We start from the raw sequence: 8,942 nt of genomic DNA on the forward strand, positions 1-8,942 counted from the left end.
TGAATGAAGGAGTCTGGATGAAGGAGTTCATATCCGATCTAGGTGTCATACCTGGTGCATCGGGTCCAATGAAAATCTTTTGTGACAATACTGGTGCAATTGCCTTGGCGAAGGAATCCAGATTTCACAAGAGAACCAAGCACATCAAGAGACGCTTCAATTCCATCCGGGATCTAGTCCAGGTGGGAGACATAGAGATTTGCAAGATACATACGGATCTGAATGTTGCAGACCCGTTGACTAAGCCTCTTCCACGAGCAAAACATGATCAGCACCAAGGCTCCATGGGTGTTAGAATCATTACTGTGTAATCTAGATTATTGACTCTAGTGCAAGTGGGAGACTGAAGGAAATATGCCCTAGAGGCAATAATAAAGTTATTATTTATTTCCTTATATATCATGATAAAAGTTTATTATTCATGCTAGAATTGTATTAACCGGAAACATGATACATGTGTGAATACATAGACAAACAGAGTGTCACTAGTATGCCTCTACTAGACTAGCTTGTTAATCAAAGATGGTTATGTTTCCTAACCATGGACAAAGAGTTGTCGTTTGATTAACAGGATCACATCATTAGTTGAATGATCTGATTGACATGACCCATTCCATTAGCTTAGCACCCGATCGTTTAGTATGTTGCTATTTCTTTCTTCATGACTTATACATGTTCCTATGACTATGAGATTATGCAACTCCCGTTTGCCAGAGGAACACTTTGTGTGCTACCAAACGTCATAACGTAACTGGGTGATTATAAAGGAGCTCTACAGGTGTCTCCAAAGGTACATGTTGGGTTGGCGTATTTCGAGATTAGGATTTGTCACTCCGATTGTCGGAGAGGTATCTCTGGGCCCTCTCGGTAATGCACATCACTTAAGCCTTGCAAGCATTGCAACTAATGAGTTAGTTGCGGGATGATGTATTACAGAACGAGTAAAGAGACTTGCTGGTAACGAGATTGAACTAGGTATGGGATACCGACGATTGAATCTCGGGCAAGTAACATACCGATGACAAAAGGAACAACGTATGTTGTTATGCGGTCTGACCGATAAAAGATCTTTGTAGAATATGTAGGAGCCAATATGAGCATCCAGGTTCCGCTATTGGTTATTGACCGGAGACGTGTCTCGGTCATGTCTACATTGTTCTCGAACCCGTAGGGTCCGCACGCTTAAGGTTTTGATGACAGTTATATTATGAGTTTATGCATTTTGATGTACCGAAGGTTGTTCGGAGTCCCAGATGTGATCACGGACATGACGAGGAGTCTCGAAATGGTCGAGACATAAAGATTGATATATTGGAAGCCTATGTTTGGATATCGGAAGTGTTCCGGGTGAAATCGGGATTTTACCGGAGTACCGGGAGGTTACCGGAACCCCCAGGAGGTATATGGGCCTTAGTGGGCCTTAGTGGAAGAAGAGAAGAGGCAGCCAGGGCTGGGCCGCGCGCCCCTCACCCCTAGTCCGAATAGGACAAGGAGAGAGGGGGCCGGCGCCCCCCTCCTTCTCTCTCTCTCTCTCTCTCTCTCTCTCTCTCTCTCTCTCTCTCTCTCTCTTCCCACCCCACGAATCCTATTCCAACTAGGAAAGAGGGGAAGTCCTACTCCCAGAGGGAGTAGGACTCCTCCTGGCACGCCACACCTTGGCCGGCCGGCCCCCCTCCCTTGAACCTTTATATACGGAGGCCGGGGCACCCCTAGGAACACAAGTTGATCCACATGATCATATTCTTAGCCGTGTGCGGTGCCCCCTTCCACCATAGTCCTCGATAATATTGTAGCGGTGCGTAGGCGAAGCCCTGCGACGGTAGTACATCAAGATCGTCACCACGCCGTCGTGCTGACGGAACTCTTCCCCGACATTTTGCTGGATCCGAGTCCGGGGATCGTCATCGAGCTGAACGTGTGCTAGAACTCGGAGGTGCGTAGTTTCGGTGCTTGATCGATCGGGCCGTGGAGACATACGACTACATCAAGCAAACGCTTCCGTTGTCGATCTACAAGGGTACGTAGATCATACTCTCCCCTCTCGTTGCTATGCATCACCATGATCTTGCGTGAGCGTAGGAATTTTTTTGAAATTACTACGAAACCCAACATTGGGTCCATACCATTGCGGGCATTGCCAATGCCATGATTGTGGTTAATACCCACATGAGATTCTATTCCTGTGAGCAGATTAAACAGAGTTGAGTAAACATCATCCATAGGAGATACATGTGCTAATTAAGTTTAGAGGAGAAAGTGGTTCTTTATTCTTATAATTTTGGTGCAGATGTCATACAGGGGCAGAGAACAATGGTCTTTTGGGAATGCCTGTTAACCTTTTGGAGCTGCCAGGTAAATTTTGGTATGAATTTATGTTAGTTCTATCTTTCCATGATGTTTAATTGCTCGGTTCTTAAGGGTTTGTAAGAGGAGATGGATTTTGGACTACTCTATTTCGGATGCCACGGATCTGTAGATGAAAAATACAAGAGTGTGCATGGTGTTTTTTTCTTACAGAATACTTTTATATGCCATGTTCTATTTTGCTTCAGGTTTAGGACTATTTGGTCTGCTACAAAATCCATGTTTTCAACTGCAAAATTTTAGTTTTATTATTATCATATTTACTATTTTTCGGTAGTAATATATAACACGTCGCTGGTGAAAAGCATACTGGAAAGATTAATTAGTCAATAATGTTGTCTTAACAGCAGTAGTATTTGGCTTGAAGTATAGGCACTGTCAATTTTTTTTATGTTCACCACTGTTGCCATCTGCTCCTATTTGTTGGTTTTTCCTATGGCAGTTTGGAGCAAGTGATTGGCCTATAAACTAATTAATATTCAAGCTTGCTGAGAATTTTTTACTACGAGATAAGTAGATTATCATTTAACCCACAACGAAGATAAAGTAGATTATGGTGACCGAGCTGAGCACACGCTGATTTAGTGCTTCGACCCTTCATGTTTATGATTCACTAATTCTGGTCCTTCCATTACTATTGAACTAAATTCAAAGTTGTTGCTATGTCAATTCGGTTGCCTGCTTGCCATAGTTTATCTCCCTATTTTGTGCCCTGTTGATTAGCTAATTGGCATGAGAAAGAAACATTATGCATCTACATGTATCTTATCTCTCTGAAGTCATAAAATTGTAGTGAGATGCAGTGCCCACGAAATTGGCATGTTTAAATATAAAATTGTTTCCTTTAATGATGGATGAGACCTTTTAGCTTAGCTGACATGTTTTTTGAATCTCACACACACACACACACACACATATATCATAGCTTTGTGAAACGGACTTACAATGCTTTATGTTTTTAGTCCTAGAGTTATACACGAGCGTTCATTTTGCATCCAATGATGAATATCATTGTTAGATCAAAGGAGACTTTCTGAACAGAGGCGTTTTTCAAAAAAGCAAAAAGAAAATGACAGACAATCTATTTCAAGAAAAAACTACTCTTCCATAAAAACAAATGAAGAACGCTAAGGTGGCTTCTTCACGTCTGAACTTCATGCTACGTATAAAGAACTAATCAGTCTAACCTTATTATCGATGTATATTAAAATTAGATACAAAAAATGGTGCATAATGGGATAAAAAGCAGGTCGTGCCCTTTTCCGCCCGGTGCAACACACGGGCATATTTACTATTTACTATTTTTTTAATAATAAAGCACGGATTAACTCCGTGGGTTCACCATCACAATACACTTTCTTCCTACGAATTTACGTTTTCAGTTTAAATTTAAAGCATATACGCAAGGTGGTACTAATTCAGGGCCCCTCCACGCCGTCAGCCTTCGCATCTGCGGAGCCACCCATTCGCTCAAAGGAGTACACCCATGCCACGGAGGCCGGATCGGGCAACAGGAATTCGAGGAGGACGACAGCACCAGGATCTCGGGGAGGTGAGCTCGAGGGCATGACCCATCTCCTCCATGTCCTCACCCCGAACTCCAGCGCCCCAACTCCGACACCGCCTGCGAGTCAAATCTCTGCGCGCCGCTGGCGAAAACTCCCCCTGCATCTCGCGCCGCCACGACTAACCATCTGTGCGCTGAACCAACTCGCCACCGGTAGCGGCCCCCTATCGACGCGACTCCCTCGAGCTCCCTCCCGGTCGTGTCCCTCCAGATAAGCAGCAACATCGTCCTCCTGCCGCTGCAGCGGCGCAACGACATGAGGTGTGGAGGGGAAGGGATATACAGGTGGAGGAGGGCGGTGGCGGCAAAGGCGGGGGAGGTATGGTGCCGTTCTCCATGCTTCTTTGAGTGCTTCTCTCTCAATTCGTTGGTGGGCAAATTCTGTACTGATTAAACTATGTCCTTCTGGGTGTTTGATGAAATGCCCAACCACACCAACAACGCGAATTTAGGCCTACATGATGGGATCAACGGTGTAGCATGGCCTTCAGTGGTCAACCCAGTCCAAATAATTTAGCTATGTGCAGTACTATTGCCAATCATCTGTTTAGATGCTTTTCACATCAAAGGGGTGATTTTATACTAATTAGTAATTTTCATATGTGGTTATGATAATGGATAACATAAGAAGACATGTAGTTCAAATCGCCATCAAGCACATCAGTCCTTTGAATGTTAAGCACATCAAGTATGTTAAGTTCCTGCATGAGGTCCAAGCAAGCCACTTCATGATAGGAGTCAGGAGGCTACAAGTCCTTAATAATAGAAAAAATACCAGAAACCTTATGTGTTCTATTTTTTCTAGATTAGAATCCTAGACGCTGGCAGTTTATAAAATATTTCCAGAACCTCTGCTCTTTGTATATATTTCTGAAACTAATTGTGCCATCGATTAGCAGTGACATTTCCAAGCTTTGTTTCCATTCTCAGGTTGATGATACCTGAAATTCTTCGGAGTTCTTTCGAACCGAAAGATCAGGAAATAAGCTTGTGGTGACTTTGTGAGGTTTTCGCATTGGACCGTTTGGAACTTCGGATTGGCAGAGAGCTAGAGACCCCGGTGCTCTGAAGGATGTTGAATTTGAGAACATAATTTATTGTTGTTAAGTAATATTTGCTTCTTTCATATGGAAAAGTTAGCGTTGTTGGGAGCTCAATGTTGCAGTGGGCCTTGACAGTGCCAAGTTGGGAGCTGGCGAGGTAGATGTCGTCCTTGACAAGGGCCGTGACCTCATCTCCTTTGGCCCCAAGTCCGACTACCACCACAACCAGACATGCTCCTCCATAGGTAAGTAACTTTTTATACAGATTGCTTCAACACATTTGTGATGACACTGCAGAGCTTAATAAGTTAGTATATGCAAGTTCTGTACTTTGTGGTTGTATCAGTGTAATGAATTTGATGTTCCAGACTGTTGCATGCACACTCAAACTCACTACATTGATCCTTTTTTGTTTTCCCCCATGGCTCTCGCTTTGTCCTTGCACATATAGTTCAGAGAGTAAAACAGGAACATTATGCCATCATTGAATACACGAGTATGATATCCATATCATTTTCAGTAAAAAGGGGTTGAGATATTTAGCTCCTCTACAATCAGTATGATTTTATATGTATATGTTAACAAATAATTTCAGTCAGAAAAATATCACTAGAACCAGCATGAAAATTTGACCTCTTGGAACATGAAAACAGTGGCTTACTTCAGCAGGCAAGCTTAGGAGATGGTTCACAATTAACATCTGAGTTCACAAATATGTCTCCTGATTTCCATCTCAGAGGTTGATGAATACAGATGTTGTTATGTTGATTACATCTGCGTGTGCACAAAGTGGTCATGGTGAATTAAAAAATAACAGAAATAGAGGGCCCTCTTTTAAAGTGCTCGCAATTGTTTTTTAGTTTGATATGTCTCCACAATATGGTTGTTTGCATTTATCGAATACAGAGGCCCTATGATCTTCTTAACTTATCTGAAAAATATTATTTGACATTTCAGGCCTTGGATTACTGTCGGCTATGAGATGAAGTTCGGAGAAAGGAGCTAAAACTTGACTCACCAGGTCTGCTCTATTGTGCCATACAGTTCATATTTTGGTAGTCTTGCTTCTTTGGAAATTTCTAAAATTCAAAGTTACCCTCGAAATGGTAGAGAATGGACAGAACTAGAGCAGGGCCATTGTCAGCTTCTGTGTTGGTAGGGCGATTCTTAGGCGCACCAAGATACTGGTCCTGGACGAAGCCACTGCTTCGGTGGACAGTGCAACCGATAACCTGATCCAGAACACACTACAACATCATTTTTCCGGGTCAATTGTCATCACGACCGTGCATCGAATCACCTCGGTCCTTCTTAACGATATAGTCTAGATTCTTGACAATGGTTAGCTATCATCTTACCCCTTCATATCATTACCCATTTATTTTGTGGACTGATGAACACCGCCAAATAAAAATTGCAGGACTGGCTGTGGAATCTGGAGCAACCATGGCCAGCCAAGTTGTTGGAACACAAATTTTCTCTGTTCTCAAAGCTTGTGGTGGAATCCATGATGAGGTTGATACACACTTGAGGCAGCATCACAAATGTTATCAAAATGAAATTTTACCTTATCCAAATTGTGGTATGCAAATATTAGAAAGGTACTATCGACGCGTTTGGTTCGCCCTCAGGTTACTTCTTCGGTTAAGGTATCGGGAAGCTCCGTTTTACCTTTTTGTTTTAGGAACACGTGATCTGTTTGGTCTGGCCGTCCGACTCCTGTTTTCCTAATCAACCGCATGTGAGCGTTTTCAATTTTGTGAACCCCGTATCGGAAAGCACTGCTACGAAATACGTGGTGTGCGTGTACCAAACGCCGGATATTGTTTCAGAATGCACTGCAATCGGGAACCGTTGCGATTCTCCCGAACCAAATGCGTGCCTCTCTGATTCATCGGATGTGGTATAGAAGCTGGCATGTAATATGTGAAATTTGTATAGCTAGGCGCACCACCGGGCATCGAAGGATGTGCTGGCTCTTGACTTATTTCTGCAGGCGGCGGCACACCATGAACTAACTGGAGGAGCCAAACTGGATTTGCAGGCTTCTGCAAAGTGCTAGCACCTAGAGATGATCTGAATTTTCCTCTTGTAAATGTCATGAGGCATGAGCCACAACCTCTTCAGAGAACATTAAAACAAAACATTGATCCCCATGTGGGTACACAAACATTGTCCTTTTGATTTATTTTTCCAGTAGATGATTTTGGACCATGTTTTTTTAACTCCATGCCCTTTTGCTGTACTAATTTTTTGGGCGATGCCACATAAGTTTATTGCTATACTGAAGTGTTGATATTAGTATATGTAGTCCTTTTCCTTGAGCGGCTGCTCCCGTCCATGGCCTCCTTGATCTGAGGATCTGCTCCTTTCCCACGTTTGCCCACGAGGACAAGGAGGCACAGCGGTGGCCACTAGGAAGGAGCTTCTATGGCAGGATGGTGTGCAAGTTCCTCTTTTTTTCTAAGCTCAGGTTCCTCTTTCTTACATGAGTTATTCTTAAATATTGATTTGATTTGTAGGATTTACATTAGTTGGCGTAATCTGATTAACTTGAATTGTTTTATGGTGACCATTATAATTTTTGTGAGTTTTTGTTGTTCGCCCGTTGCAACGCATGGGCACTTTTACTAGTATATATATATATATAATATATTAATATATATATATATATATATATATATATATATATATATATATATATATATTATAATAAAGCACGGATTGACTCCGTGGGTTCACCGTCACAATACGTTTTCTTCTCATGTCATAATACGCTTTTACAATTTATATGGACAAAATCGTAATATAAACGAGGTGGTACTAATTTGGGTCTGCACGTCCTTAGTCCCTAATTTTTGTCTCCTGCTTTTTTGGGTAATCATCCCGCACTCCGCAAACTTTCATCTGTTATTAATTATTAAGTGAAAAAAAGATTCTAGAGGCCCTCTCTCTCCCGCACGAGGACGCGAGACACCCCGGAACTAGGGTTCCTTTCGCCGCCGCGCCCCCATGGCACCGCTTACGGCAGCCCTCGCCACCATCTTCCGTCCCCAATCACCGTTGTAGTCCCCCGCCGCCGGTAAATAGCCTTGACGGAGCCCTAGCCACTGGCTCCCTAGAGCACGGCGCCCGTCGATAGCCACGATGGAGCGCCGGTGGATGTCCTGATTGTGGGCGAGGACCCCGCCGAGGCGACTAACCTCGACACCGCGCGGCACCCCCAGGCCCCAGCATGTCTGCCATCGCCTCGCGCTGCCGTGCGCAAGGATACCACCACCTCTCCCTGACATCTCTGTCTCCACTCCCCCGAGGTGTGCTGCTCGCCGGCTCCACACCTCTATCCTGTCCCATCCAGTGTTGCTCACGACCTGCTACAGAGATCAAACTTTGCGTCTCCCGTGCAGGCCCTCCTCGCGGACAGCCTCCAACCCACACAAGCTCCCCTGTTCTGGCTCTGCAGCCTCCCGTGGCTGAGCAACAAAGAGATCGAGAGGGGAATACTCAGTTGATTTTTCAGGGATTGGAGATTGATCTTATTTGTTTGGTTGTCTGCGGATTCAAAGATGAAGTAGATAGTAAAGGCCAAGGCAACGGGCATCAGACATGTTAATTTTTCTGAACTCTACTATGGAACATGTGTTTCTGAATTTCTGCCAAAGTGTCAACTGTGGATCGTACATAGTAGTGCTCTTTTGATAGTAGGTGGTCTGAATTTCTGTCAAAGTGATAATGTGGATCGTACATAGTAGTGCTCTTTTGATAGTAGGTGGTCGAAGTGTCGAAACACTCGAACAAGCACAAACTGATCCTAGCATCGAAGTGCTTTGTTTTTCCTTTGCATCAAACTATTTTTGTGTGCTCCAGAGTTCAGTGGGACATATGATTGTCGTGCTCCAGCCCGTTTAATCTCAGGTTTGATCTTTTTTCAGCTCTTATATGTATAGTACTTGGTTATACAAACATGG

The 8,942-nt window shown here is 43.6% G+C and overlaps 1 long non-coding RNA gene across 2 annotated transcripts; it reads left to right on the plus strand.

Moving 5' to 3' along the window:
* The first annotated feature begins 3,827 nt into the window (after positions 1-3,827).
* Positions 3,828-7,199, plus strand: LOC119317272. Of its 2 annotated transcripts, none has more exons than XR_005153574.1 (5): positions 3,828-4,250; positions 4,862-5,219; positions 5,932-5,995; positions 6,085-6,315; positions 6,395-7,199. It is a non-coding gene; the product is annotated as an uncharacterized LOC119317272 (long non-coding RNA). The 2 variants fall into 2 exon arrangements; XR_005153575.1 differs by having other exon boundaries at positions 3,856-3,916.
* The last annotated feature ends 1,743 nt before the right edge of the window (positions 7,200-8,942 follow it).

The sequence above is a fragment of the Triticum dicoccoides genome, chromosome 6A, assembly GCF_002162155.2.
Source record: "Triticum dicoccoides isolate Atlit2015 ecotype Zavitan chromosome 6A, WEW_v2.0, whole genome shotgun sequence".
NCBI lineage: Eukaryota > Viridiplantae > Streptophyta > Magnoliopsida > Poales > Poaceae > Triticum > Triticum dicoccoides.